Here is a 10,000-nt window from a genome sequence, read left to right on the forward strand (position 1 = left end):
ACATTAATTGCAAGAACAAAATTATATAAACATATAAGGAGCTAGTGGTGAATGTCAATGGCACACAAGATATGAGTATTACTTTTACTCAGTGCATAAAATAAAGTCTCATTGACTGCACGGTTTGTTTGCATGAGTTTATACAATCCAGGTAGGTATGTCGTGTATAAGGTATCTTAGAATCAAACTATCTTTTGTGATCCATCACTAAACGTATTGTTAGAAATCTGCCACCACCATACATCTTCCCAAAATCGTTTTCTTCATTTCTTGATAGCTTCTCATATACCAGTCATTCACTTTATTGTCTCTTCATATCTACTGCAAGCTACCTTCAGTAACCGTTGTCTATCTTATCTATGCAAAATACATTCTCCCCCATTTTTTATTCCTATTTTTATGGTCTTCATAAGGTTCCACCTTCCACCATTTGTTATAAATCATTCGTCTATTCTGAGTTCCCCACAAGTTTTTTTTTCTTCTACATACTCGTCTGCCTATCTAAAACCTCTCCGTTCGATCCCACACAAGTACTTGCATTCCCGACCTATACCATGCTACACTCCATCAAACACTGTACAAGACATTTCTAGTTCCATGGCAATCTACCCTAAGAGTAATCATTTCTAAAACAGGGTACTTGATTCCTGGAGCTAGTCTACGTCTTCTAGTTACCCTTACTATAATTTTCTTCACTTGATTTCCTTCCCTCCTCACAACATCTTGAGACATTGCTTCATCTATCTTCCCTATCTCCGTCCTACTACATTTAGCCTTGATCGCTCTCATGCAGTCCCTCCTCTGTATTACACACACAATTGCCTTGTCTGCAAAACTTACTGACTTTATCAGATTTAATCCCATTCTTACTACTACTTCCACTTCTGAGACAGGATCATTCATCATTGCCTTAGCATATATGTTAAACAGCACAGGAGATAGAAAACAGCCTTGTCTAACGCCTCTTTCAACCAAACCTGTCTCCGAGTCTCCTGCAATCCTAACCTTCACAGTCTGTCGAAGCTACACGAGGAAAATAAACTACTCGAGTCTTTGCTATCACAGACTGGCATCAAAAGATTTTTAGCTCACATAGAACTGAAAATACGTCCACGAGACTATTGGTACCTGAAGTAAGCTGGAGAATGCCTTCGTTCGTTAGTGATAAAGAGACCTGTACTCACTTGATGTTTTTTTGAGGGAAAGGGGTCACTATGTCTATCATGCATGGGAAGATTTATTTTCTATACTTTTCTCCATACCTATATATCTTCCAGATAGTCTTGCACGAACGTGTAATGAACCAATTATACAAAGTTTGATAGTACAACATACATTAAACATACCAATAATAGTTTTACTATAAACAATTTAGTTTTACTACTTAGCGGTGCATTGATATAATTATCATCTTCATTTTTTTCTGGGATGAGAGGTTGACGATTTTGGAAGTTCATTGCTCATCTCATGGCTACGTCCTTGACAAATATCTTTGACAGTTCTTTGCATTTTCCCTCCTAAGTACTAAGACTACACACCTGAAAGTACCTAGGCTAGGAATTTGTTTGCTCAATCGTGCAACTGCTAGAATTCAACCTCTTTTTACAGTGAAATTCTTCGAAGATTCAAATTTTTGTCCATTGTATCATGTTCAAAGCGTTCTGCAAGTCAATAAAGCAAGTTACACTTCCCATTCCCATTGTATTACTGATACCAGTTGTATTTCTTGCGCCAACACTAGGTCAATGTTCAGATAGATTATGCTAAAAATACTGATACTCTTTCTAGCTTTCCAAGAAGTGGTCTAGGATAAGAAAAATATACTAGTGATGTTGTGTTAAAAAAGATCCGTGTAAAACCTACCAAATAGCTCTCATAACTGTTTCTTCAGACAGATTTTAACATCTTTGTCAAACATAAAGCAAATAGAATATTGCGCATTCTTTTTAATAAAACAAAGGGATTATTCAAATACGCAACCCGTTCGCGCACACATAAGTTTTATAACGAAAACATATTATATGCATTTATACACACACACACACATATATTCTATCACTCATTTATGCATTGCACAAATACATACGATCATTCAACTTTCCTTTGAAATTTTTCACATATTCAGGCAAGTCTAAGCCAGCGTTAGCTTACATAACCTGCCAGCCTTCTTAGTTATATTCTGCTAAATCAATAATAAAAAAATGGCAGCAATCATCAATGTCTTTCTGGTTATTTCTTTTTAATAGAAATTTTACCTAAGAAGGGGACACACTGGACATCAGGACAGTTTCTATCCTATTCTATGGTCACTCCTTATTTTTTATTTATTGATTACATTTCTATTATTGATACTTATGCTCTCCTTTCCTTGTGTGTAATACATTTCCATTATGCCATTCATACTCCAGATATATACATAGTTACTCTTTAGAAAAAAAAAGAACTCGTCCCTTGCCACTTCTCAAATCTAAAATAAAAATTTTGTCGAACAAGTCAAATCTAAACTGATTTTGTCAGTGACTATCAATGCATACCAATAAAAAAACAACACCCAAACGGTATCACAAAATACCTTTTCTGACCCCTAAATATGTTACATAGATTTATTTAGAATACTTCTACAATTTCTTATGATCTAATAAATTCCTTGTCCTATCGTTAACATATGCATGCATTTGTAAACACTGGTACATACACACATATGTATTACATTATGTGAGAAGAATACAACCCGGAAAACTAAACATGCAGCCACTGATACAATCAGGGAAGCAGAATCAAGAACCATTTGGGTCACATAAACGAAAAATGAAGTAATCCATAGCACCACGAAAAATGCGGCTCCATAATGATATAAAAATACATCTGAATTGTTGTGAAAAACGGTGTGGAAAAAATTGAGGAAAGTAAGCATATTTCTAGGAATATATGACACACACACGGGCGCACGCGCATATTCACAGGGTAAAGACTAGTTTAATTTACTGTATGATAACACCAGCAGGATTTATAAATTAAAGAACCCATAAACAAATGTTGCTTGTCGGAGACTTTAATGCCAAAGAATTTTACAGGCGAGTCGTGCTCTTTGAAGTCTGGAGTACCTCAGGTGAAAGAAATCACAGGCGAGATGTTAATCAACTTCACAGAAAAACACATGTGAGGATAATGACACGAGGACTTAGAGCGGTCTAACTGAATAACAAAAACAAAAATCACACCAACATTCAAGAACTAGTGTCAGCAATCTAACAATTATAAGCAGCAATGGCGTCACCACTAGTACAAGATATATTACAAGATTGTGAACACAGAACCAAATTCTAACAGAAATAGGTAAGTTATCAAGAAGAAATTATCTAGAAACTGGTAAAAATGTATATGTTATCAATAGTAAAAGAGAATTTCTGGTTCTAAACAATAAGAATAACATTGAGGGTATGAAATCGCGGGCTTCAAAGTCATACAAGAAGTCTTGAATAACAACTGTTATGATGCAAATATGCAAACTGCCTGAAATATTTGAAAACAGCTTTGCCCCTAGAAAGTAATTACCCTGTATAGGAAGTGTGGGCCTGGTGTGTGTGTGTGTGTGTGTGTGTGTGTGTGTGTGTGTGTGTGTGTGTGTGTGTGTGTGTGTGTGTGTGTGGACATACAGACACACGAAAAGATCATTATTATCTTTTTATCTATTTTTGCAAAACTGAAAGAAAATGGTGAGGAACAGTCTGGATGCGACCTTTAGTACTTAAAGATTTCCAAAAACCAAAGTCATTCGAGAGTTGATGTGGTATACTAAAAAAAGCCCTCCTGACGACTGCGAGGTTATAAAACGGCGGAAGCACAAAATGAGGACCGAGATGGAGAAGAGTCTGAAACGTGTGGAATGATACAGTTCAGAAAACCGGTGGAAATGCAGAATTTATTACCCGGTAATTATGGTATTGGAAAGGAAATTTCTGGACTCTTTCTGCGAAGTCAGACGTTATTCCATACGCCGTACTAATCTTTACATTTCTAATACTCTTGGTACTTTAGGGTCTCCTCAAAGACCCTACGGACCAGATTTTCACAGTCATTAACGAATATAGACTATTTTCCAAAGAACATTGCTGATCACTTCTATTACACCTCTTTTATGATATTTTTTCTATGTTACAGCGTCTGTGATTCCACCCCTACGGCACAATATTGTCTCTAAAGGATTGAAGCACTGATTATCGGTGATCAAATACAGATTTCCCATACAAATTACTATGAAGTAGATTATTGTGCAGCTGGTATGTGTGTGTGTGCGCATACGCATGTATGTATACAGTATATACATGCATACATATATACTTATGTATATTCACACACACACACACACACACATATATATATATATAGATATAAGTAGACAACACATGGTGGTACAAACAGATATGATGCATATACGTAGTGTCCACAAGTTCAAAGTCAAGTACGTCAGCGAGGTGAGAACTGTATCGTGAGAGGTTGGAATCATTGTGTGCCTGAACTATCAAGAACACCTGGGCAAAAATTTGTATACACACACACAAATTACATACATATATATACATATATATATATATATATATATATATATATATATATGTCTGTCTGTGCGTCCGTTATTACTGGTTTACACTGTGTGTGTGTATTACACGATAATAGTGAATATCAAAACTTTGAACGCCATTTCATGCAATCGCTCCCGAGGTATAGTTTCTATTACTGCCTAAACAAATGTCAAGGTTATTTCAATTTGGTTTTCAATTAAACCCACGTCCTGTTCACTGTAAGCTCAGTGCATCCTTTTCAAGTTCAGTGTTGAATTGTTTATAACTGCGTAACCCAGTTCTATTTACACCATGGAGATTTCCACTAACCCCCAAACAGATCCCCATTTTCGGGAAGAAAACACATCGAAACTACCGAAGACTTGTATATGTATATGCTTGAATACAAGTTCGGATTGCTAGTTCCCGAACCATACCTGTGTTCTCAGACCAACAAGGATTATCTTCGTGGTTAACGAATGGAATAGACTTAGTAAGCATATAGCGAGAGTGCTAAAACGACTGGTTGTTTTCAGATAAAATAAGATATCTTTATGGATAGAGATGGCAGGTGGTAAGGAAAACTGAACAGCATAATGTAGGCCTTATGATGGTCTCTTCCAGTTTCCTCCTTTCTCAATCTCTTATGTATTTTCATTCTGATTGGCGCCACACGATTTAATTTGAATAGAATGCGCCCACACATAACAGAGGCATTAACGTTTATTATGAATGAGGATAAGCTTCTAGGAATTCACGTTCACAGTCGTATATACATGTACATAGTTAACCCCACCTCTTTATTCCAGTAACAATATAGGATTATTGTTTCCAGTACACAAGCATTCTATCTTGGTTCCAGGAAAGTCTTATCCAACAGAATACCGTGATACGGAAAAATACACTGTTCCAGTATACAAAAGCAAGACATTGTTGGAACATAGGAAACTAGGCACTTTTCAAACACATGAAAGATAGACATATGTCTAAAATACGAAAACGTGACAGTTTGAATAATCAAACCTTGGATTTAACTTTTAGACTTTGGGTACCTGGAGACACTTAAAACTGGCAAACGTATCATAACGCTCAGGTACTATAATAATTTTCTTCTGACCAATGTCAAGAAATGCTATCCAGGCAAGGAGCGGACGTTGGGCAAAACGGGGAGACATTGATCGAAACATGAACACACACACACACACTATATATATATATATATATATATACACGCACACACACATGCATTACTCCGTCATCGTGTTGATGCAGTCACCACCGTGCTACGTTAGTTTGTCTGAAGAGTCTTGACATATTCCAAATATATCATCGAAAAAGCACCAAGAATAGTTCCGCAACAAATTCACACCAGCTCACAACGTCGAATGGACAAGGGTCTCAAATAAACGCAACAAACCAAATCATCGTTAGCTTAAGAACGTAGGCTTACTACAAACACGAAACTCCTTTGCAAGCACAAAGAAATGCATTTCAGCAAACCGTTTACGAAATGAAACCCCTTCAGCTGCGAAAAGGGTCCGCCATAGAATATTCGGCTTTCGTAACAAATACTTTAATTAACACTTTTCATACCGTAGGGACGGGGATTATCAGCCCTGACAAAACATTCAATTGGTTTTATTCAGTTTCGTGATATCCATCCGGTACCAGAATATCCGTCTCCATCATGGAATGTGCCTTTGCTTCTTGATTACTGTGATACAAGCATTGAGATACACCAGTCTTGGTATGGAATAAACAAAATTATAGTCCTATTGCACGATGGACTCGTATACACGGAGAGAGGGAGTCTCAGGTATCCCAGATACAAATGACTATCCCCTCAATAGCTGATGGACGGCCCCCGATCTGAACAGGGCCTCTGGATCGAGACCCATTCCAGCTGGGAGCAAGCCCAAGCTGAATAAAATCTCCCTCCACTTGCCAAAAAAAAGTGTACTAATAGCTAACATTATCTAACCACTTCACATATCTCATTTTAGCTTATGGCAGACGACTATATTCATCTGAAAGAAAACTCCTTAGGGCCAGACGACACCTATTCGTAATAACAATAGCTGTTGTAGCGAGGTTCACAGACTGGAATCTCGCAGCCCCACAGCAGCCGACAACGGTCCTCGAGGTTCGTTTGGTCTTGGAGCTTTATATCAAAGATGAACCAAAATAGAGTCAATCCCGTCCCTACGATGGCACATCTACTTATTTTGTTCTGGTTATTTTATTCGGCCAAGGGAGGTATCTCGTGGCGAGGGAGTTAAGGTGATCTCAGTTAAACCACCTTCCATACGATGGCACACTTTAGTAGTTTAGTTCTGGTTAACTTCAAACAATTCTCATCATATGACGGGGGTGAGGGGTGGCTCGTACTGGGAAAGACGAAAAAAGGATTTTTTTTTTCAGAAACACCCATATCACGAAAAAGGCCAATTGCGAATCACCCTGCCAACAACAGCAACTGGAAATCACAACATGGAGCAAATATCAACACGCCAAAGACCAATTAATAATTGTCTTTTCAGTAACACATTGAACATCTAACACCGGCTGCCTCTCCCCATTGAATGATATACTTTGAGAGCTGAGCTGACCACTTTAATTTCAACTTCCTCCCATCTGACTGTGACAGTAACATATGTAGTCAACGCTGCTAACCAATACAAACCAAAGTCTGGGGTGCACCTAACCCCACCTATATTGAGAACAAATAGAAAAATATAGGGAAATACAAGGACATCCCTTCACCTGAATGAAATCATCAGGTATTGTTCAGAACAACAAGAATACCCTGCAACGAGGTAACCGCCCATGTGGTGCTCTTGTTCGGAATTGCCACTCTCTTTCACAGCATAAAGAGTCCAAGAGTAAACACGAAACCCACGCTGCCACGAACAACAGCCAAATCGGCAGAACAAAAAAAAATCCCAAATCCATTCAACACAAAGGCTAACTTAAATTGAATACGACAACTTGGTGTTAACCAGAGCAGAATCAGTGAGGTAAGAAATTAAACTCCTCACAACCCACAAGAAAAAATAAAAATAAAACTAAGATAAAACAAAAACTTAAATTAGATTTATAAAGTGCCCCAAAAAATAGACAAATATGTTTGCACTGACTATTTTCCCTGCTTCCGTAGTCTAAAATCTGCTTGCAATCGATCCAAGGGACCCAAATCCAACTGAATAAAGCCTCATCATCAGCAAGCTTTCATTGCAAACGTACTTCTTACACTACAAGCATGATCACCAAGGCAGGAAACTGCAGCCAGCATGGGAGTGCAAGAATGCTCCTAAAAGCTGAGCCTTCCTATGGAGACCTGTCGTCATCTACGGTCTTTCCCCATCTGAATGAAATCGTCTGGCGGCAGGTGAAACAAGTCGAGACGTAAACGCCAACTCTGGCAAAGTGGAGGGAAGTTTCTCCTATGAATAAAATCGCCTGACGGCAGCCTGGTGAACAGACGTGACCACCAAACGGAGGCAAATGGGTAATTTAGACAACACCACAATCCACAGTTAACATCAGGTGAATAAAATCACTTTGCGAAAGATTTCAAAACAGTACGACAAGACACGCCTCCCAGAGGGACAGCATATTCGACACAAACAGACAACACTGTTCAGGATTTTTTTTCTTTTTAGCTAGCTAGATAAAAATCACCTGACGACAGGCTTCAAAGCAGCAATACAAAACCGTTGACGGCCATGTCATGAGCGGTACAACCGCAGAAGAGCCGCGGGATTTCAGGAACCAAAGCCCGGTACAACAGTCAGAGACGGACCCGACTCTAGCATGCACGTATGCTCTTTACGGAGCGGTGGCAGACTGGCCCTTTGCTTCACAATGCCCATTCCACAAATACTTGAAAATAAATAAATAAATAAATGAATAAACAAATACCAACACCAGCTTCATAGATAATTAAAAAGATACCATGAACATCCACAACAATCACCCGATATCATCCACACATTGCCCTTGCGACACTTCTCTGCGTTATTAAAACAACAAAATAAAACTAATGAAACGTACACGTGCCAGTTAAGTTATCTTTAAAATAATTTCAATTCCCCGTGGAAATTAACGCATAAATAGCGCCCACCGAGGACACCAAAAAGCAATGCACAGCCGCTGACAATAGAGAAATACGTGAATTACACATGGTTAGGCTAGCCCCCCCCCTCCCTGCCCCAACACACTTTTTTCCCTCGGAGGGGAGGGGGGATAGGGGGGGGTCGATCCTCCCCCCCCCCCTCACCACCCAATCCCGCAGAAAAGGGGTGGGGGGGCGGTGTCAAGAATTTTTGTAGTATTCAGAATCACGGCCAAGTGCATCATTGCTGGAGCAATATCATGGATGCAGATAAAAGGGCGATTCTCACCCCCACAGGACATTACAACTGAAAACTGCTTAACGCACGGGAAACTCGTGTTCAATATTCGCAAACCTCAAGCTCTGAGGGGGAGAGATATACACGGCAATGAACGAAATGAGCGAGAGAGAAAGAGAGTAGAAAGAGCTCAAACTTGCCACAGACGCTGCGAAGCGGGAAGAAGAACGACAGAGCCGATGTCATAAATAAGTGTTTTTGTATAAACAACACCACTACCCACAAGGACAAGCCTCCTTGAATTCAAACTACCCTATACAGAACCTTACACTTCCCCTGTTGTCGTTCAAGAGGTCTTATCTGTTATGTCCAGGGAAACTGGTGGAAAATTGGTTATATTCCGGTAAACGCTACGGCGTGGAAACCTCGGAGAGACCTGACCAAGACTTTGAGGGACCGCGAGGCAAAGTTCCATCGCTGCAGGAAGCCTCGTGGTTGCTTGGTCAGGTCCCTTCCTCCAGCGTCCTAACCACATACACACAGCTCCGTTGCTCAAAAAAACATTTTCCTTAACATTACCCACCACCCGCCTTCGCCCGAAAAAAAAAAATAATAATAATAATAATAATAAAAATAAAAACAAAAACACTGTCGTCCATATATATCAACAAGTTAGGAATCAAAGCCAGGATAGTAAAAATACAAAACGACGAAAAACCAAACTGAATCGAAATTTGATAGCCTGCCACACCATCGCTCTGTTCATAAAACGGAATTTGATTGAGGAATAAATACCAAATACCAAACGAACCAGCACGGTACCCCGAAGTTGGGATTGGCTGATACCTTACCTTGTGCAATTGCCGGGTAGGGAATAGCTTTTGCTTTTAGCTCAAAGTTTGTTTCATGTAATTCCACAGACAGGGCACACTAAGTAACGTAATATATTCACCACTGTATTATCAAAATCACACGAATACAATTAAATAAGTGATAATTTCAGCACACAATCCGACTGGCTCCTTCCCCACCGGTATCAGAACACACACTGTCTCTCGTCACAAACTCAGCGACACCAACGTCACT

At 39.2% G+C, this 10,000-nt stretch overlaps 1 protein-coding gene across 6 annotated transcripts in view; it reads right to left on the reverse strand.

The window, feature by feature from the left end:
* The window catches only part of LOC143029713 (latrophilin Cirl-like), a 1,085,987-nt gene that overhangs the window by 1,075,783 nt on the left and 204 nt on the right, over positions 1-10,000 (reverse strand). For all 6 annotated transcript variants that reach the window (XM_076192573.1, XM_076192572.1, XM_076192568.1 and 3 more), the window contains exon 1: positions 9,766-10,000. This exon is cut by the window's right edge. The gene's annotated coding sequence lies outside the window, so the exon portion shown is untranslated. The remainder of the gene's footprint in view (positions 1-9,765) is intronic.

Source organism: Oratosquilla oratoria, chromosome 11 (genome assembly GCF_046742065.1).
Source record: "Oratosquilla oratoria isolate Oo_2021 chromosome 11, ASM4674206v1, whole genome shotgun sequence".
In the NCBI taxonomy this organism is placed as follows: Eukaryota; Metazoa; Arthropoda; class Malacostraca; order Stomatopoda; family Squillidae; genus Oratosquilla; species Oratosquilla oratoria.